Here is a 22,882-nt window from a genome sequence, read left to right as displayed (position 1 = left end):
AATTGGAGAAGAACAGCATGCTGATTTGAAAGCACATTAGCAGCTTTCTCTCTGCTAATACTGAAAGGGCTGATCTGAAAAAGAAACCTTTGGGTTGCAAAGCATGGCATTGTGTTGGGAATTAAATTTCTCTTAGTGCACTGAGTATTAAGCAAAACGGATTGCTGTAAGTGTCTATGTATGGTCATTCAGTGCGTGTAGGAGGATTTGTGTCTGGTAGCAACAACAACAGTCGTTCCAAAAGTTGAAGGTGCCCGGTGAGCACAGGCAGCCAGCTGGGGAGGCAGCCGTGGTGATGGGGACACCATCCTAACCAGACATTCATCCTTGGGTGAGTACCAACCTGACTTCTTGGTGCTTCAAAAGCATAAACAGGAATCACTATATTGTACATCAACTATACTTCAATTTTAAAATACGATATTTTAAAAGAGCATAAACAAGAAGATGATTTATAGGGACCTGAAATCTAGTTTAGAAAAACAAAATTAGTGGAATGAGACCAACATGGAACTGGTTAGATGCTAAGAGCTGTTCCTGGAGTAGGGGAAGTTTCCTTCTTACCCTTCTGTCCCTTTGTTCACTGCCACTTTGACAAGAGACGTCCTCAGTCTTTGTGCCTTGGATTGCTACTATGGAAAAATTCCCCAGAGAGTAACTTTATTATGATTCTCTCATTCTTACTCAGTAGTGTGTTCCAACATCACCCACCATAGTTATAGAAAACCTATTCTGAATGTGCAGAGACTATATTCATTTTGGGTCCAAAAGTAGAAGGGACAACTCTCTAGCTAATTAATTTTACTTGCATTTTTGTTTTCAGGCCTACATATTTATTTTAAGTAATGCCTTATACACAGCACTCAAAACTGGTTTTTCAGATTAGAATATATGATATAAAGAACCTCAGACATTTCAATCACTTATAATCATGAAGTATCCTACTGAAGCATAACCACTGACCCTGAACACAGATATTATCTACTGTTGTGTAATAAATTACTCCAAAATTTAGTGACTTAAAACAGCAATAAACATTTATTATCTTTTACAGTTTTTGTGAGGCAAGAACTTAGGGTGGCTCCGGATCCTCATCTCTCACAAGGTCATAGTAGGTAAGGGCTGCCAGGATCTGATAGCTTGATGAGCTGGAAGATCTACATGCATATTGGCCTATCCACATGGCTGGCAGCTGGTACTGGTTGTTGATACCAAGCCTCAGGTCTCTACCATGTGTGCTTCTCCACAAGGCTGGTTGAATATCTCCATGACATGGCAGCAGGTTTCCCACAGAGCAAATGTGATGTGAGAGGTGGAGGCTATATCCTGTTTATGACCCAGTCTCAGTAGTCACATAACATCAGTTCTATTCATTAGAAGTGAGTCACTAAGTCCAGCCAGCATTCAAGGGGAAGGCAATTAAGCTCTACATTTTGAAGGGATGGGTGTCATAATTTGCAGACGTGTTTTAAAACCATCAGTGGTTATAGATAAATGTACATTATTTTTAAAGCTTTATAGCTTATTTTGAGATATAATTTATGTAAAGTAAAATTCATAAATCTTAAGTGTACAGCTGAGTAGTTTTACATGAGTATACACCTGTGTAACCACCACCTAGATCAAAATATATAACATTTTTGTTGTGTATAATGTATAATATTTTTCAGCTCCTTAGAAAGTTTCATCATGTGGATTACACTGAATTTTCTATGTACACAACCACCATCTACAAAGACACCTCTAGTTTTTCCTTTCTCATCTTTACAACTTTTCTTTATACTTCTCTTGATTTTTCTCTACTGTCTGGGACCTCTAGTACAATGTTGAATAGATGTGGTGTGAGTGGACATCCTTGTCTTGTTCTCAAGTTAGGGGAATATGTTAGTATTTCACCATATACATCTGTAGGTTGTTTTGTAGATAACTTTTATCAGATCAAGGAAGCTCCATTCCTGATTTGGTTAAGCATTGGCAGTAGACATATAAAGAGAATCATGGTTCATGACTTTACTACCTGCTCATAAATATTAAACATTAGCCAGAGTATGGCCTTTAGCTGCAAATGTCCCTTATCTAATTTAGAGAAAAATTATGCCAGGTGTACACATAAAAAAAATATTGCCCAGAGCAGTCCTCAATTTCCAAATATACCGATCTTCAAAAATGTATTTGTTTGTCAGTCCTTTGTAAATTGCAAGACTTTTTCACATGTAAGCTTAATTATGCTTGGTGCTTAAGTATAAAAGCCAACTGCAAAAGTGTATTTAATCTACCTTGTGCCCGAAGTGACAGTCTCAGCTACTGGCAGGGGATGGCGGTGGAGCTCTGAAGAGAAATGGAAGGAGGAAGAGAGGAAGCCCAAGCAGCAGCAGCAGCCACAGCTTGTGGGGAAGGCAGTTCTTGTTGCCACAGACTCCCCAAGCAACCCCATAGCTGGGTGTGGCTGACATTTGCGAATTAGCATCATGTGAATCAGGGCTCTCTGAACCCCACATATGTGGTGAAGAATTTTTAAATGTCTCAACATCCTATTCACATAGCTCTAAAAGCAATAAACTTTAAAATAAGAACACTGGAATAGCACTGACAAAGTGGTCTCCAAATTCATTGTCACATTTACTCCTCACAGCAGGCCTGTGAGGTTAACAGATGAGGACACAGGCTTAGAGACATTCAGTGACTTGCCCAAGATCTCCCAGCCTAGAACATTTGCACCCAGGACCTGATCTAAGACTTGGAGCATGAAGTCTTTTCACTGTATCATGTTGGCAACTGATTGCCTTTTCTTAAATGTTTTCTTTTAATCCCTGCCACGGGCGTGTTCATGCTTAATGTAACTTTTTTTGATTGTCCATCTTTTATTATTATATAGCTTAGTAGTGGAAGAAATGATTATGGTCAGTACATGTATGAAAATTATGAAGGCCATGGTTTAGATTAACTTGCAGGACATTTTTTATAAGCGTCCCCTTTTTTCTCCTTCAGAGTGGTCCTTGAGCATCAGTCAATGTTTGGTGGTTGCTTCTAGCAAGTCTTTTGCTTCATTAATTTTGGTTGCTAAGTAAGGAGATTCACCTTTATCTGGGTGATTCAAAATCATGATTCTCCTGTGAGCTGCTCTAATCTTGGGCTTGCTGGCAGATGGGCTTACACCCAAAATAATACTCAATTCTCACCTATTCATTTTCTGTTCAAATCCTCCTTTATAGTAGGATGAAAAGCTAGGAGTTGAAATCTTCTTTGCAGTTTCTGTGATTACTTGTCCTAGAGGTTTCCAGATCTGAAATACACAATGACCTGAAAATCCAAGAGCTGCAATACCCAGCCCCACAGCTATCAAACTTCTTGCCAGTCCCCGGTCGCTGTTGGCACCTGACCGCTTGGTGTGGGGTCGGGGGGTTAGACGACTGGGAGTCCGCCGCCAAGGGCTTAATGTAACTTTAGATGTTACTTTGATGTAAATTGAAGCGACTATTATAAAAACGACTATTTTTAGATTCCCAGCCTTGGTCACAGTGCATTTAGCCATTTGGTTGAACAAATAGGGAAATTGTTTCTTCCTCGTACCTCCAGTGTATGTACCTTTATCACATTTTAAGACTTCTGCTCCAAAACATCTATCAATAGAAGACTTGTCAAATAAATTTTGACGTCTTAAAAAAAAAAAAAGGAATTCTGCTTCAGGTGACAAGGTATAAAAGTGGGACGAAGCTGATAAAGGAATAGTTCTATAATTTGGCAAGTACCCTAAATATTACCCACCAGAAGACTAATAATAATAATGAAAGTCATTCAGCATCATCATTTCATTATATCAGCACATCCGTTTCCCACCGCCGTGTGCAAGCTCCTGCCTTGGGCATTCTTAGAGCCATGACTAAGTAAAACTTCAGCAAGCAAGTCTCAATTTACTAATACTTCCTAATGCAGATGTTGGGATCATATTTGCTTTTCAAATGGAGAAACACAAAACATACACAGGACACTGTAGGATATACACATTTTGGACATCATATTGATTTTTACAGTAAGAAGTGCTCTGCAAGGCTGCTTTTGATACCAGATATGCAGACATTGGTGAGCAGGTGAGGGATGTCTCTGGTCTCCATCTAGAGAGAAAGTCCCATTTATCATATGACATTCACATGCAGCAGAGGGGAATGGCATTAGGGCACAGAGAGGCCTGGTGATCCCACCTCTAAGTGAGGCAACTGTAGATTCATCCAAAGGGCTGATCAAAGAGCAGCTGGCTGGGCTGGATGTGTGCCAGGGTAGCTATGACATACAGATCCAACAAGGACAATGAAGGGACTCTCAATGTTTAAATAATAAATGACAGCCTCTAGGGGAGACAGACTCACTTTTCTCAAGGTTTTCTATTTGAACCAGATGACCTCAGCATCAAGTATGAAAGGGCATCTTTCCAAAGGCTGTTAATATTAGTCTCGCTTGCTATGTAAACAGTAACAGAAGGCATCAAAGCCAGAATGCCATTACTCCTTGGATTGTGAACATTCAAGTAGAGCTGATTGCTCTGTTTTTATTACTGTTGTTATTAAATCATTGATTGGATCATCCCATGGAGCATGAAAGTTTATAGCAAGATTGATTTTTCCAGAAGTAAAGCTGCAACAGTATTTGAGTGTGGCTTTTACCTCCTTAATTTTCTGAAGTTCTCTTACGTGAGAAAGCCTGTGATCTAAATAGTTGGTAGGCAGGATTTAGAAGTCTTTTTCAGGGCTCTAGTTAGCATGAAATCTTTTTTTAAATTACTGCTCCTCTAGACATTTATTTTGAAGTGCCCTGCCATGGCTTTGATGACTGCCAGTCTAGGTTTCAAACCTCTCCCCTGCCTACCACGTGATTAGGAGTACATCACTTCCTGCAGATAAAAGGATGACAAGAACCCCTGACCCCACTGGGAGAATCAGAGGACAGACGCTGGAGAGAACTTGGTCTTTTCTGGAGGTCACCCGAGAAAAGTAAGGTGTTCTGTCATCCTTCCCTGATAGGTGATTTCTTAAGCTAATTACTCTCTCCTTTAAATGTAGTCTCTACAAGATATCACAGGAAATGAATTTTTGGCTCTCTCTCACTGAGCTATTTTTCAAGTGCTTTCCAATGAAATTCACATTGTTTACCCCAATTTCATCTATTCATAGTTTGTGGCATTTTTCCAAGCTCTAGTTTATGCTTTTTCATGCTCCTTTCTTGTACTTTGATATAAAGCTTTCAGAGTTTTGCCATTCTGCTGTGAGGCTGTGTCTTACTCATATTAGAAAAATTAATGCCAAGGAAGGAAAGTTTCAGTTGTTTCTTCTGAGGTCCTGCTTTAGACAGGTTTGTCAAGTTCCTTCATGTGATTTTTTATGGCTCTCCCACCTAAGTACAAAAGTAGGCACCAGTGATCATTTTATCAAATGAACTGACTCAGAACTTTGATAAAGACTAATACAAGTATGTTAAGACCTAAATTTATTTTTTCTAATCTGTAGTTTGTTGTTTTGTTTTATTTTGTTTTTTACTAATTGCTAACTTATAGAGTATTTAAAGGGGAGTGGACAAGATGATGCAGTAGGAAGACACTGAACTCACCTCCTCCCATGGATAAATCAAAATTACAACTATTTACAGAGAAACTATTGATGAGAAAAACCATATGAATAGCAGAAAAGATGTAAAGACGGAACCACAACAAGACGGGTAGGAGTCAAGACCCATACCCCTGGGTAAGCAACCCACAAATGGAAGGATAATTACAATTGCAGAGGTTCTCCCCAAGGAACAAGGAGTCTGATACTCTGATACCCACACTGGGCTTCCTGGCCCAGGAGTCCTGCACAGGAAAAATAAGCCACTAGAATGTTTGGCCTTAAAAGCCAGTGGGGCTTACTTTCAGGAGAACCAGAGGGCTGTGGGAAGTAAAGACCCCACTCCTAAAAGATGTATACAAAATTTCACATGCTCCAGGACCTAGGGCAGAAGCAGGAATTTAAAAGGAGCCTGGGTCAGACCCACCTGCTGATCTTGGAGAGCCTTCAGGAGGCAACCGGAGCTTGCCCTGGAGACATAGACACTGCTAGCAGCCATCTGGGGGATCTTGTTCTACCACGTGCATACTAGTGCTGGCAAGCACCATTTTGGAATCCACCTTCTAGATTATTAGTTCCAGGACCAAGCCCCACCCACCAGGCTGTCAGTACTATTCTGAGACTCCTTGGGGCAAGTAACTAGATGGGTGGATACACAGCCCACTCATGAGCAGGTAGGCTGCCATAAGACTCCCTGAGCCCACAACCACCCCAGGACCCAGTTCTGTCCACCAGAGGGCCCAGGATCCAGTGCACTGGCACTAATCCCCAAGGGCTCTGCAGGCAGAAACCCTGGGACCCACATCCGCCAGCCAGTGGAGCAGCACTATCCCCAGGACACCTTGGGCCTCAGCCCCACACACCAGTAGACAGGCACCAGTCCTGGGACTCCAGAGGCCATGACCCCACTAATCACTGGTGGACACCAGCCCCAGGACCATCACAGCCCTGCAGCCATATCAGAACCTGGGCTATTCACCAGCAGACCAGCATCCACACCAGGACCACCTGGGCCACAGTCCTACTCACCAGCAAGCCAACAGCAGCTTTAGGACACCTTGGGCCCCTCAGCCAGTTGTCCCAGGATCCAGCCCAACCAACCAGAGGGCTAATGCCAACTTCAGGACAACCAGGGCCCTGCAGCCAGGGACTGGGGAACCCAGCTCCACCCACCAATGAGCTGGCTCTAGTCCCAGGACCCCCTGGGCCCCAGCCTCACCTACCAGTAGGCCATACAATCTCTAAGACATCTTGGAGCCATCATCCAGCCATCCTCAGATCCAGCCCCTTTCACCAAGGGACTAACACCAGCTTTGAGGCACTGCAGACCACACAACCAGCTGTGTCAGGAACTGGACCCACCCATCAGAAGACCAGCAGTAGATCCAAGACTTCCAGTCCTGCAACCACCCACCTGGAACTCAGCCAAACCCATGAGTGGGCTGGCAGTAGGCCTGGGACCACTCAGGGCCTACAGCCAGTAGCCTCCAGACCAGGCTGCACCCACCAGCATCTGGCAGCCTACAAACAAGGCAAGGCCTGACAATCAACTTGACCAAAGGCCAGCCACACCCACCAGACCACCCACAGTAGTCAACCTTCCACAACAGAAAGACCCACATAGCCCACATGGGGGCACCCCAGAGACTATATACTTTGGTGACCAGAGGGGAGTGTGCTGTGTGATGCATAGGACATCTCCTATGAAAGGACATTTCTCCAAGGTTGGGAAACATGACCAACCTACCTATTTCTATAAATAGAAATAAAAACAACAAATGTGGCATAATGAAAACACAGAAGAAAATTTTCCAGATGAACAACAAGATAAAAACCCAGAAGAACTAAATGAAGTAGATAGGCAACTACCCAGTAAAATGTTCAATGTAATGATCATAAAGATATTCAAAGAACTCAGGGGAAGACTGGAAGAAGAGAGTGAGCATATAGAAGTTTTTAATGAAGAGTTAGAAAATATAAAGAAGAACAAAACAGAGGTGAAGAATACATTAACTGAAATGAAAAATGCATTAAAAGGAATCAACAGTAGATTAGATAATACAGAGGAACAGATAAGTGAACTGGAAGATGGAGTAGTGGAAATCACTGAAGCTAAACAGATAAACAGAATGAAAAGAAATGAAAACAGTTTAAGAGACCTCTGAGAAAACATCAAGCATACTATCAATCTCATTATAGGGGTCCCAGAAAGACAAGGGACAGAGAAGGGGGCAGAGAACATATTTGAATACATAATAGCTGAAAACTTCACTAACCTGGGAAAGGAAACAGACATCTAAGTCCAGGAAGTGCAGAGAGTCCCATACAGGATTAATCCAAAGAAGAACGTACCAAGACACACTATAATTAAAATAGCACAAACTAAAGATAAAGAGAGAATATTAAAAGCATCAAGGGAAAAGCAACAAGTTACATACAAGGGAACTCCCATAGGCCATCACCTGACTTTTCAGCAGAAATTCTGTAGGCCAGAAGAGAGCGGAACAATATATTTAAAGTGATGAAAGGGGAAAACCTACAACCAAGAATACTCTACATGGCAAGGCTCTCATTCAGATTTGATGGAGAGGTCAAAAGTTCTACAGACAAACAAAAGCTAAAAGAATTCAGCACCATGAAAAAAGCTCTACAAGAAATGTTAAAGGGACTTCTTTAAGTGGAAAAGAATAGGCTACAACTAGAAACATGAAAATTATGAAAGGAAAAAGCACATTGGTAAAGGCAAATATACAGCAAAGGTAGTAAATCATCCATGTGTAAACCTAGTAGGAAGGTTAAAGACAAAAGTGGTAAAATCATCTATACCCACAATAAGTAGTTAAGGGATATGCAAAATAAAAAGATGTAAAATATGATGTCAAAAACAGTAAACATGTGGGGAGGGTATGAATGCAGGGTTGTTAAAACACATTTGAACATAAGAAATCAGCAAATTAGAATAATCAAATATATATAGATTGCTATATATAAAGCTCACAGTAACCACAAACCAAAATCTATAACAAGTACACACACGTACAAACACACACACAAGAAAGTAATCCAAACATAACACTAGATAGTCATCAAACACAAGTGGAAAGAACAAAAAGAGAAAGAAAGGACAGAAAAGAACTACAAAAACAACCCCAAAACAATGAACAAAATGGCATTAAGTACATACCTATCAATATAATTTTAAATGTAAATGCTCCAATCAAAAGACATAGAGTGGCTGAATGGATAAAAAACAAGACCCATATATATGCTGCCTACAAGAGACTCACTTCAGATCTAAAAACACACACAGACTGAAAGTGAACAGATAGAAAAAGGTATTCCATGCAAATGGAAATTAAAAGAAAATCAAGGTAGCAATACATATATCAGAAAAATAGACTTTAAAACAAAGACTCTAACAAGAGACAAAGAAGGACATTACATAATGATCAAAGGATCAATCCAAGAAGAAGATACAACAACAGTAATTATATATGTACCTGATATAGGAGCACCTAAATACATAAAGCAAATATTAACAGACATAAAGGGAGAAACTGACAGTAGCACAATAGCAATGGGGGACTTTAACACCCCACCTATATCAATGGACAGATCATCCATACAGAAAACCAGTAAGGGAAACACTGGCCTTAAATGACACACTACACCAGTTGAACTTAATAGATAGAACATTCCCTCACAAAGCAGCAGAATACACATTCTTTTCAACTGCAGTGGAACATTCTCCAGGATAGATCACATACTAAGTCACATAACAAGTCTCAGTAAATTTAAGATTAAAAGCATATCAAGCATCTTTTCTATCCAAAACCCTGTAAGACTAGAAATCAAATACAAGGGGGAAAAAAGCATAAAACCTAGACACATGTAAGTTAAACAATATGCTACTAAAAAAATCAATGGGTCACTAAAGAAATCAAAGAAGAAATTTAAAAACACCTAGAGACAAATGAAAATGAAGGCACAATGATCCAAAATCTATGAGATGCATCAAAAGCACTTCTATGAGGGAAGTTTATAGTCATACAAGCCTACGTCAGGAAACAAGAAAAATCTCAAATAAACAACCTAACCTTACACCTAAAGGAATGAGAAAAAGAAGAGAAAACAAAACCCAAAGTTAGTAGAGGAAAGAAATCATAAAGATTGAGCAGAAATAAATGAAATAGAGACTTCAAAAAACAATAGAAAAGATCAGTGAAACTAAGAGCTGGTTCTTTGATAAGATAAACAAAATTGACAAAACTTTAGCCAGACTCATGAAGAAAAAAAGAGAGGAAGCCTAAATCAAAAATAAGAAATGAAAAAGGAGAAGTTATAACCAACACCCCTAGAAATAAAAATGATCATGAGATTACTATGAACAACTATATACGAATAAAATGGACTATCTAGAAAAAATGAACATATTCCTAGAAATGTACAGTCTCCCAAGACTGAACCAGGAAGAAATAGAAAATATGAAGAGACCAATTACCAGTAATGAAATTGAATCAGTAATCAAAAAACTCCCAACAAACAAAAGTCCAGAACCAGATGGCTTCACAGGTGAATTCTACCAAACATATAAAGAAGAAATTATAACTAATCTTCTCAAACTATTCCAAAAAATTGCAGAGGAAAGAACACTTCTGCACTCATTCTATGAGGTTAGCATCACCCTGATACCAAAACCAGACAAGGATATCACACACAAGAAATTACAGGCCAATATCACTGATGAACATAGATGCAAAAATCCTCAACAAAATACTAGTAAATTGAATTCAAAACATATTAAAAGGATTATACAGCACAATAAAGTGGGATTTATCACAGGATGCAAGGATGTTTCAATACCTGCAAATCAATCAATGTGATACACCACATTAACAAACGGAAGGGTAAAAATTACATGATCATCTCAATAGACACAGAAAAAGCATTTGACGAAATTCAACATCAATTCATGATAAAAAAAAAAAACTCAACAAGTTTGGTATGGAGGGAATATATCTGAATATAGGCCATTTATGACAAACCCACAGCTGACATCATACTCAATGGTGAAAAGCTGAAAGCTTTTCCTCTAAAATCAGGAACAAGATATAAATACGCACTCTCACCACTTCTATCTAACATAGTATTGGAAGACTTACTCACAGTTGGCAGACATGAAATGAAAGGCATCCAAATGTGATGGGAAGAAGTTAAGCTGTCACTATTTGCAGATGACATGATACTATATATAGAAAACCCTAAAGTCTCCACCAAAAAACTATTATAACTAATAAATGAATTCAGTAAAGTTGCAGGACACAAGATTAATATACAGAAATCTGTTGCTTTCTTATACACTAATAATGAACTATCAGAAAGAGAAATTAAGAAAACAATTCTGTTTACAATCACATCAGAAAGAATAAAATATCTAAGAATAAGCTTAACCAAGGAGGTAAAACTATTCTGAAAACTATAAAACACTGATGAAGGAATTTGAAAATGATACAAAGAAATGGAAAGATATTCCATGTTCATAAATTAGAAGAATATTGTGAAAATGTTCATATTATCTAAAGCAGTCTACAGATATCATGCAAGCCCTATCAAAATACCCATGACATTTTTCAGAGTGAGAACAAATAATCCTAAAATGTATGTGGAACCACAAAAGGCCCTGAATTACAAAGTAATCTTTTTTTTTTAAATTTATTTACTTATTTATTTATTTTTTGGCTGAATTGGGTCTTCGTTGCTGTGCGTGGGCTTTCTCTAGTTGCAGCGAGTGGGGGCTACTCTTTGTTGCATTGTGCAGGCTTCTCATTGCGGTGGCTTCTCTTTGTTGCAGAGCACAGGCTCTAGGCATGCAGGCTGCAGTAGTTGTGGCACGCGGGCTCAGTAGTTGTGGCTCGCGGGCTCTAGAGTGCAGGCTCACGTGGCACACGGGCTTAGTTGCTCCATGGCATGTGGGATCTTCCCGGACCAGGGCTCGAACCCCTGTCCTCTGCATTGGTGGGCGGATTCTTAACCACTGTGCCACCAGGGAAGTCTGCAAAGTAATCTTGAGGAAAAAAGACAAAGCTGGAGGTATCATGCTCCCTGACTTCAGAATATATTACAGAGCTACAGTAATCAAAACAGTGTGGTGCTGGCACAAAAACAGACACATAGATCAATGCAACAAAATAGAGTTCCAGAAGTATACCAACACACTTACGGTCAATAAATCTATGACAAAGGAGGCAAGAGTATATAATGCTTTTGGGAAAAGACAGTCCCTTCAATAAGTGATGCTGGAAAAATTAGACAGCAACCTGTAAAAGAATGAAATTGGAACACTTTCTCACACTGTATAAAAAAATAAACTAAAAATAGATTAAAGACCTAGATGTAAGACATGAAACTATAAAATTCATAGAAGAGAACATAGGTAGAACACTTTTTGACATAAATAGTAGTATTTTTCTTGGATCTGACTCCTAAGGCAAAATAAATAAAAGCAAAAATAAACAAATGGGACCTAATTAAACTTAAAAGATTTTGCATAGCAAAGGCACAATGATCCATAACAAAGCAAAAGACAATGTACTGAATGGGAGAAAACATTTGCAAATGATATGACTGATACAGGGTTAATATCCAAAATATATATAAAGCTCATGCAGGGGGGAGGAGTCAAGATGGTGGTGTGGGAAGATGCAGAGTTAGCATGCAGAGTTAGCATCTCCCCACAACCAAGGCACCTGCCAGCCACTGCTGCGAGGCTGACCCCCAAGGAGATGGGAGGAACCCCAGAGTGAACCGATAGGATGTAGTGGGACCAAGGGGGGAGGAGAAGTGGAGGCCAGACAAGATCAGCTCCCCTGAGGCTGGGGAGATCAGGAGAGGCAGGTGGGAGGGACTCTCCAGGAAGAGTGGGAGAGGAACGGAGGGCAATTGCCTGACCCACTCGGCTGGGGAGTCTGCTGAGCTCCCAAGCTGGTCCCCCCCGCCTCCAAAGCCCCATCAAGGCCATGTGGGTCCTGGGGGCATAGGAGGGAGGCCGGGGAGATCAGGAGTGGTAGGCGGGAAGGGCCATCCAGGAGGAGCGGGAGAGAAGCAGAGGACAATTGCCCCACCCACTCAGGCGCAGGGAGCCTGCAGAGCTCCCAGGCTGATCCCCTGCCCTCCAAGCTCTCTCCAGGCTGCGTGGGTCCTTGTGGACATAGGAGGGAGGCTAGGGGGATCAGGAAAGGCAGGCAGGAGGGGCTCTGAGGAAGAAGCAGGAGAGGAACAGAGGGCAAGTGCCCGGCCTACTCAGGCACAAGGAGCCTGCTGAGCTCCCAGGCCAATCCCCTAGCCTCCAAGGCCCCTCCAGACAGCATGGGTTCTTGTGGGCATAGGAGGGAGGCCAGGGGGATCAGGAGAGGCAGGCGGGAGGGACCTCCCAGACCCCAGACCAGAGGAGCATAAGAGGAGAGGAGGGCATTTGCTCCACCCACTCGAGCCCAGGAGGCTTGCTGTGCTCCCAGGTGAGGTCCCTTGTGCTCTGAGACCAGAGGTGGGGGACACACCTGGGCCCCTTCTATTCCTTGAACCTAAGCCTCACCCCCCACAGCCCCAAGGGCCTTTTCCAGCCCCATGGGTCCTGAGCATTGGGCCTACCCATGACCCAAACCTCGCTCTTGCTTAGGCCCCGATCTCCATGCAAGGGCTTTCCCCCACCCCTTTTATTTATTTATTTTTCTTTTCCCTCCTCCTCTTTTTTACTATTGTGGTACTGATGTACCTTCTGGTTGTTGAGTCATCTATTTTTTTATTTTTACATTCTTTCTAACATATCTGTAGTTTCCTAGTCTAATTTTATTTTTTACTTTGTTATTTTTTTATTTTTATTTTTTTTGCCACCCCACGCAGCTTGCAGGATCTTGATTTGTGCTGAGCCTGGGGTCAGGTGGAAGCTCCTGTGGTGGGAGTTCCAAGTCCAAACCACTGGACTAACAGAGAACCTCAGACCCAAGGGAATGTTCATAGAGTGAGGTCTCACAGAGTTCCTCATCTCAACACCAAGACCCAGCTCTACCCAATAGCCTACAAACTCCAGTGTTGGAAGCCTCAAGCCAAACAACCTGTAAAACAGGAACACAATCCCATTAATAAAAAAAAAAAAATGAGATGGCAAAAAAAATATGTCACAGATGAAGGAGCAAGGTAAAAACCTACAAGACCAAATAAATGAAGAGGAAATAGGCAATCTACCTGAAAAAGAATTCAGAATAATGATAGTAAAGATGATCCAGAATCTCAGAAATAGAATGGAAGCATAGATTGAGAAAATATAAGAAATGTTAAACAAAGATCTAGAAGAACTAAAGAACAAACAAACAGAGATGAACAACACAATAACTGACATGAAAAATACACTAGGAGGAATCAATAACAGAATAACAGAGGCAGAAGAACGAATAAATGAACTGGAAGCCAAAATGGTGGAAAAAACTGCTGAGGAGCAGAATAAAGAAAAAAGAATGAAAAGAATGGAAAACAACCTCAGACACGTCTGGTACAACACTAAACACACCAACATTCGAATTATAGGGGTCCCAGAAGAAGAAGAGAAAAAGAAAGCATCTGAGAAAATATATGAAGAGATTATAGTGGAAAACTTCCCTAACATGGGAAAGGAAATAGTCACCCAAGTCCAGGAAGCACAGAGCATCCCATACAGGATAAAACCTAGGAAAAACACACCAAGACACATATTAATCAAACTAACAAAAATTAAATTCAAAGAAAAAATATTAAAAGCAGCAAGGGAAAAGCAAGAAATAACATACAAAGGCATCCGCATAAGGTTATCAACTGATTTTTCAGTGGAAACTCTGCAAGCCAGAAGTGAGTGGCAGGATATACTTAAAGTGATGAAAGAGAAAAACCTACAGCCAAGATTACTCTACCCACCAAGGATCTCATTCAGATTCGATGGAGAAGTCAAAAGCTTTTCAGACAAACAAAAGCTAAGATAATTCAGCACCACCAAACCAGCTTTACAACAAATGTTAAAGAAACTTCTCTAAGAGGAAAACACAAGAGAAGGAAAAGACATGCAAAAACAACCCAAAACAATTAAGAAAATGGGAATAGGAACATACATATTGATAATAACCTTGTATGTAAGTGGATTAAATGCCCCAACCAAAAGACACAGACTGGCTGAATGGATACAAACACAAGACCCATATTTATAAGCTGTCTACAAGACACCCACTTCAGACCTAGGGACACATACAGACTGAAAGTGAGGGGATGGAAAAAGATATTCCATGCAAATGGAAATCAAAAGAAAGCTGGAGTAGCAATGCTCATATCAGATAAAATAGACTTTAAAATAAAGACTGTTACAAGAGATAAGGAGGGACACTACATAATGATCAACGGATCAATCCAAGAAGAAGATACAACATTATAAATGTTTATGAACCCGACATAGGGCACCTCAATACATAAGGCAAATGCTAACAACCAGGAAAGGAGAAATCAACAGTAACACAATAATAGTAGGGGACTTTAACACCCCATTTACACCAATGGACAGATCCAAACAGAAAATAAATAAGGAAACACAAGCTTTAAATGACACAAAAGACCAAATAGATCTAAATGATATTTATAGAACATTCTACCCAAAAGTGGCAGAAAACACTTTCTTCTCAAGTCAACATGCAACATTCTCCAGGAAAGACCACATCTTGGGTCACAAATCAAGCCTTGGAAAATTTAAGGAAATTGAAATCATATCAAGCATCTTTTCTGACCACAACGCTATGAGATTGGAAATCAATTACAGGAAAAAAATTGTAAAAAACACAAATAGGGCTTCCCTGGTGGCGCAGTGGTTGAGAGTCTGCCTGCCAGTGCAGGGGACACGGGTTCGAGCCCTGGTCTGGGAAGATCCCACATGCCGCGGAGCAACTAGGCCCGTGAGCCACAACTACTGAGCCTGCGCGTCTGGAGCCTGTGCTCCACAACAAGAGAGGCCGCGATGGTGAGGGGCCCGCGCACCGCGATGAAGAGTGGCCCCCGCTTGCCGCAACTAGAGGAAGCCCTCGCACAGAAACGAAGACCCAACACAGCCATAAATAAATAAATTAAAAAAAAATTAACTGCTTCCACTTGTGTCCTCTTTAAAAAAAAAAACAAAAAACACAAATACATGGAGGCTAAACAGTGTGCCACTAAATAACAAAGAGATCACTGAAGGACTTCCCTGGTGGCACAGTGGTTAAATATCCACCTGTCAATGCAGGGGACACGGGTTTGAGCCCTGGTCCCGGAAGATCCTACATGCTGTGGAGCAACTAAGCCAGTGTACCAGAACTACTGAGCCTGTGCACCTAGAGCCCGTGCTCCGCAACAAGAGAAGCAACCACAATGAGAAGCCCCCACACTGCAACGAAGAGTAGCCCATGCTTGCCGCAACTAGAGAAAGCCGCGTGCAGCAACGAAGACCCAACACAGCCAAATAAATAAATAAAATTTTTAAAAAAGAGATCACTGAAGAATTCAAAGAGGAAACTAAAAAATACATAGAAACAAATGACAATGAAAACACGACAACCCAAAACCTATGGGATGCAGCAAAAGCAGTTCTAAGAGGGAAGTTACAGCAATTCAATCTCACTTCAAGAGACAAGAAAAGTCTCAAATAAACAATCTGAACCTACACTTAAAACAACTAGAGAAAGAAGAACAAAGAAAACCCAAAGTCAGTAGAAGGAAAGACATCACAAAGATCAGAGCAGAAATAAATGAAATAAAAATGAAGGAAACAAGAGCAGAGATCAATAAAACTAAAAACTGGTGCTTTGAGAAGATAAACAAAATTGATAAACCCTTAGCCAGGCTCATCAAGAAGAAAAGGGAGAGGAAGCAAATAAATAAAATTAAAAATGAAAAAGGAGAAATCACACCTGACACTTCAGAAATGCAAAGGATTATAAGAGACTACTACAAACAACTATATGCCAAAAAAATGGACAACCACAAAGAAATGGACAAATTCTGGGAAAGGTGCAATTTTCAAAGACTGAACCAGAAAGAATTAGAAAATATAAACAGACCTATCACAAGTAATAAAATTGAAACTGTAATTAAAAATCTTTCAAGAAACAAAAGTCCAGGACCAGGTGGCATCACAGGTGAATTCTATCAAACATTTAGAGAAGAGCTAACACCAATCCTTCTCAGACTCTTACAAAAAATTGCAGAGAGAGAAACACTCCCAAATTCATGCAACAAGGCCACCATCACCCTGATACCGAAACCAGAAAAAGATATCACACAAAAAAAGAAAATTATAGACCAGTATCACTGATGAACATAGATGGAAAAATCCTGAACAAAATATTAGGAAACAGAATCCAACAGCATATTAAAAGGATCATAAACCATGAGCAACTGGGGTTTATCCCAGGAACGCAAGGATTCTTCAATATACACAAATCAATCAATGTGATACACCACATTAACAAATTAAGGAATAAAAACCATATGATCATCTCAATAGATGCAGAAGAAGTTTTTGACAAAATTCAACACCCATTTATGATAAAAACTCTCCAGAAAATGGACATAGAGGGAACCCACCTCAACATAATAAAGGCCATATATGACAAACCCAAAGGAAGCATCATTCTCAATGGTGAAAAAGTGAAACCATTTCCACTAAGATAAGGAACAAGACAAGGTTGCCCAATCTCACCACTATTATTCAACATAGTTTTGGAAGTTTTAACCACAGTAATCAGAGAAGAAAAAGGAATTAAAGGAATCTAAATTGGAAAAGAAGTAAAACTGTCACTGTTTGCAGATGACATGATACTATACATACAGAATCCTAAAGATATTACCAGAAAACTACTAGAGCTAATCAATGAATTGGGTAAAGTAGCAGGATACAAAATGAATGCACAGAAATCTCTTGCATTCCTATACACTAATGATGAAAAATCTGAAAGAGAAACTAAGGAAACACTCCCATTTACCACTGCAACAAAAAGAATAAAATATCTAGGAATAAACCTACCTAAGGAGACATAAGACCTATATGCAGAAAACCATAAGATACTGATGAAAGAAATTAAAGATGATACCAACAGATAGAGAGATATACCATGTTCTTGGATTGGAAGAATAAACATTGTGAAAATGACTATACTACCCAAAGCAATCTACAGATTCAATGCAATCCCTATCAAACTACCAATGGCATTTTTCACAGAACTAGAACAAAAAATTTCACAATTTGTATGGAAACACAAAAGACCCCAAATAGCCAAAGCAATCTTGAGAAAGAAAAACAGAGCTGGAGGAATCAGGCTCCCTGGGTTCAGACTATACTACAAAGCTACAATAATCAAGACAGTATTGTACTGGCACAAAAACAGAAATATAGATCAATAGTACGGGAAAGAATGCTCAGAGATAAACCCACGCACATATGGGCACCTAATTTATGACAAAGGAGGCGAGAACATACAATGGAGAAAAGATAGCCTCTTCAAAAAGTGGTGCTGGGAAAACTGGACAGCTACATGTAAAAGAATGAAATTAGAACACTACCTAACACCATATGCAAAAATCAACTCCAAATGGATTAAAGATTTAAATGTAAGACCAGACACTATAAAACTTTTAGAGGAAAACATAGGAAAAATACTCTTTGACATAAACCACAGCAAGATCTTTTTTGACCCACCTCCCAGAGTAACGAAAATAAAAACAAAAATAAAATGGGACTTAATTACACTTAAATGCTTTTGCACAGAAAAGGAAACCATAAATAAGACAAAAAACCCTCAGAATGGGGGAAAATATTTGCAAATGAAACAGCAAAGGATTAATCTTCAAAGTATACAAACAGTTCATGGAACTCAATATCAAAAAAACAAACAATCCAGTTAAAAAATGGGCAGAAGTCCTAAATAGACATTTCACCAAGGAAGACATACGGATGGCCAAGAGGCACATGAAAGGATGCTCAACATCACTAATTATTAGAGAAATGCATACCAAAACTACTATGAGATATCACCTCATGCTGGTCAGAATGACCATTATCAAAAAAGCTAGAAACAATAAATGCTGGAAAGGTTATGGTGAAAAGGGAATCCTCCTACACTGTTAGTGGGAATGTAAATTGATACAGCCACTACGGAGAACAGTATGGAGGTTCCTTAAAAAACTAAAAATAGAACTACCATATGACCCATCAATCCCACTACTGGGCATATACCCTGAGAGAACCATAATTCAAAAAGAGACATGCACCATAATGTTCATTGCAGCACTATTTACAGCCAGGACACGGAACCAACCTAAATGTCCATCAACAGATGAATGGATAAAGAAGATGTGGCACATATATACAATGGAATATTACTCAGTCATAAAAAGAAATGAAATTGAGTTATTTGTAGTGAGGTGGATGGACCTAGAGTGTGTCATACAGAATGAAGTAAGTCAGAAAGAGAAAAACAAATGCCGCATGGTAACGCATATATATGGAATCTAAAAAAAAAAAAAAAAAATGGTACTGATGAATCTAGTTGCAGGGCAGGAATAAAGAGGTAGGCATAGAGAATGGACTTGATGACATGGGGTGGGAAGGTGAAGGTGGGGTGAAGTGAGAATAGCATCGACATATATCTACTACCAAATGTAAAATAGTTGGCTGGTGGGAAGCAGCAGCATAGCACAGGGAGATCAGCTCGGTGCTTTGCAATGACCTAGAGGGGTGGGATAGGGAGGATGGGAGGGAGGCTCAAGAGGGAGGGGATATGGGGACATGTGTATACATGTGGCTGATTCGCTTTATTGTGCAACAGAAACTAAAATGGTATTGTGAAGCAATTATACTCCAATAAGGATCATTTTAAAAAAAGAGCTCATGCAACTCAAATCAAAAAAACAAAACAAAACAAAATTTAAAAATGGGCAGAAGATTTGAATATTTTTCCAAAGAAAATATAGAGATGGCCAAAAGACATGAAAAAATGCTCAACACTGCTAATCATCAGAGAAATGTAAATCAAAACCATGATGAGATATTACCTCACACCTGTCAAAATGACTATCATCAAAAAAACAACAAATAACAAATGTTGGTGAGGATGTTAAGAAAAAGGAATCTTTATACACTCTTGGTGGGAATGTAAATTGATGCGGTCAATGTGGAGAACAGTACAGAGGTTCCTCAAAAAACTAAAAGTAGAACTACCATGTAATCCAGAAATTCCACTGCTGGGTATATATCTGAAGAAAATGAAAACACTTATTAGAAAAAATACATGCACCCCAATGTTCATAGCAGCATTATTTTCAATAGCCAAGACATGGAAGCTACCTAGGTGTCCATCCACAGATGAATGGATAAAGAAAATGTGGTGTATATATACACAATAGAATACTATTCAGCCATAAAAAAGAATGAAATATTTCCATTTGCAGCAACATGGTTAGACTTTGCAGGTATTATGCTTAGTAAAATAAATCAGAGAAAGAAAAATACTGTATTTTATCGCTTATATGTGGAACCTAAAAATAAAACAAACCAGTCAGTATAAAAAAACAGAAATAGACTCACAGATATGGAGAACAAACTAGTTATTACCAGTGCAGAAAGGGAAGGGGGAGGGTCAAGATAGAGGTAGGGGATTACAAGATACTAACTACTATGTTTAAAATAAATAAGCTACAAGGATATATTGTACAGCACAGGGAATATAGCCAATATTTTATAATAATTATAAATGGAGTATAGCCTTTAAAAATTGTGAATCACAATGTTGTACACCTGAAACTCATATAATATTGTAAATCAACTATACCTCAATTTTTAAGAAAATAATATATGGTATATACATATATATATACATACACAGTGGAATATTATTCAGCCATTTTTTTAAAAAGTGAAATCTTTCCATTTACTATGACATGGATTGATGTAGAGGGTATTTTGGTAAGTGAAACAAATCAGACAAAGACAAATACAGTATGATTTCTCTTATATGTGGAGTCTAAAAAACAAAACAAATAGGCAAACAAACAAAAAAGAAACAGAGTTAGAGATACAGAGAACAAACAGGTGATTGCCAGAGGGGAGGGAGGTAAAGAGAAGAAAGGAAAAGGTGAGGGAGATTAAGAGGTACAAACTTCTATTTGCAAAATAGATGAGTCACAGTTATGAAATGCAGAGTGTGGGCATGATAGTCAACAACAGTGTAATATCTTTGTATGGTGACATACGTTAACTAGACTTATGGTGGTGATTGTTTTGAAATGTATAGAAATACTGAAGCACTATGTTGTGTAACAGGAGCCAATGTAGTATTGTAGGTCAATTAAACTTCAAAAACAAACTCATAGAAAAAGAGATCAGATTTGTGGTTACCAGAGGCAGAGGGTCAGGGGATGGGAAGTGAATGAAGGCAGTCAAAAGACTCAAATTTCCAGTTATAAGTACTAGGGATATAATTTACAATATGATAAATATAATTTTTCATTTGGCTTTCTGTCTGCTGTCCTGATTGGGTGATTTCCATTATTCTATCTTCCAGGTCACTTATTCTTTCTACTGCATTCATTGCCTTTAGCTCAGTTTTCATCTCTGCAAATGAATTTTCTAATTTTTCTTGGTTCCTCTTTATAATTTCTAGTTCCTTTTTACAGTACTCTGCATTTCTGTTGATAGTTTTCTTACTTCCTTCAGTATTTTCATAATCTCCTTTTTAAAATGAGTGTCTATTAGACTGAAGAAGTCTGTTTCATTGTTCTTTCAGGGGAATTCTTTTGGTCTTTTAACTGGTAGTGGTTCCTCTGCTTCTTCATTTTATTTATATTTCTCTTTCTTTGTGAGTTTAGGAGAAACAATTACCGACTGTGGTCTTAGAGAACTATTTATACATGGGTGCTTCCCTGTGTAACTTGTGTGGGTTTAATATATTTAGTGCAAGGGCTGTTTTAATATGGATGCGTGTCACCTCTTCCCTCAGTGTGTGATGGTCATTAATAAATATAATTAACACTGCTGTATGTTATATATGAAAGCTGTTAAGAGAGTAAATCGTAAGAGTCCTCATCACACACAAAAAATGTGTTTTTCTATTTCTTTAATTTTGTATCTATATGAGATGATGGATGTTCATGAAACTTATTGGGAATCATTTCATGATGTACATAAGTCAAATCATTATGCTGTACACCTTTAACTTATACAATTCTGTGCAGAAAATATATCACAATAAAACTAGATGAAAAAAGAGTAGTTTTTAAAAAAGGGTAGTATAGGGTCAGATAATAAATAAGGTGGTTAAACTCTGGTACAGGAAACCTCTCAGTAAACGTTTTAAAAGGGCAATTATTATGACTGAGTGGTGCAGAGAAAAAGCACACCTTTGATTGCTCTTACTACTTTTCATCTCTTTCCATTACTTGTTGTTTTGTGTATTTAGTCAAAGGGGGTTTGTTCTGTTCCTCTCTAATTCTCACTTATCCATAATTTAATAATAGTTAAGTCAGAAACGGCTCAAATTGGAAAAGCTCATTTCTATTTAGATTTCTAATAACTCCGCAGAATTTGAGTTCCATATAATTTGAGATTGCTTTGAGTCCTCTAATACCACTACTATGAGTGTTTTCTAATTACTAATAATTGTGCACTAGATGTCAAACGTTATTCTAGTGATTTATGTTCTTATTTCAAAGATTTCCTTAATTGATTTTTACATAAATCCAAGAAATAGTAATTCAAAGTACTGGAGCTTTTGGAAGAATTATCATTAATTTATCATCTCTTCTGATAAAACTGGAAGTGTTTAGCTAACAGAAACGAATCAGTGTGTTAGTCGCAGGGCTCTCTGCCTCGGAGGAGATCCTGTTACCACAGTGTATAGCCTCCAGGTAAAAAAGAGTCCATCTCTTCCTAGGAATGAGTGTTTGGTAGTAAGAAAATGTATTACTCTCTCATCCTCTCCTGTGGGATCAAACCCAGTAGTTACAAATGATAATTCAATATCCTTTTCTGCTTTAATTTTACAAACACTAAATGTTCAAGGAATGGGATCTGCCCTCAGTATCTTCTTGCATGTTTGCCATAAAGCACTGGTAAATGTACAAACTGTTCCTGAGGACAGAATAAGCAGGGACTTTGAATTGAAAGGTAATAATGAATGTGTGATCCCTATTTCGTGAGGGTTCTCTTTCAGAGAACATAGTTTTCTGTCCCGATCTTGTTGTCTGTTCTT

At 39.0% G+C, this 22,882-nt stretch overlaps 1 pseudogene; it reads right to left on the bottom strand.

Moving 5' to 3' along the window:
- Positions 1–2,995: 2,995 nt before the first annotated feature.
- Positions 2,996–3,532, bottom strand: LOC137770974 (dnaJ homolog subfamily C member 15 pseudogene; annotated as a pseudogene).
- Positions 3,533–22,882: the final 19,350 nt, after the last annotated feature.

The sequence above is a fragment of the Eschrichtius robustus genome, chromosome 10, assembly GCF_028021215.1.
Source record: "Eschrichtius robustus isolate mEscRob2 chromosome 10, mEscRob2.pri, whole genome shotgun sequence".
Taxonomy (NCBI): Eukaryota; Metazoa; Chordata; class Mammalia; order Artiodactyla; family Eschrichtiidae; genus Eschrichtius; species Eschrichtius robustus.
Note: the sequence above shows the minus strand (reverse complement) of the source record. Positions and strands in the feature narration are given on the sequence as shown.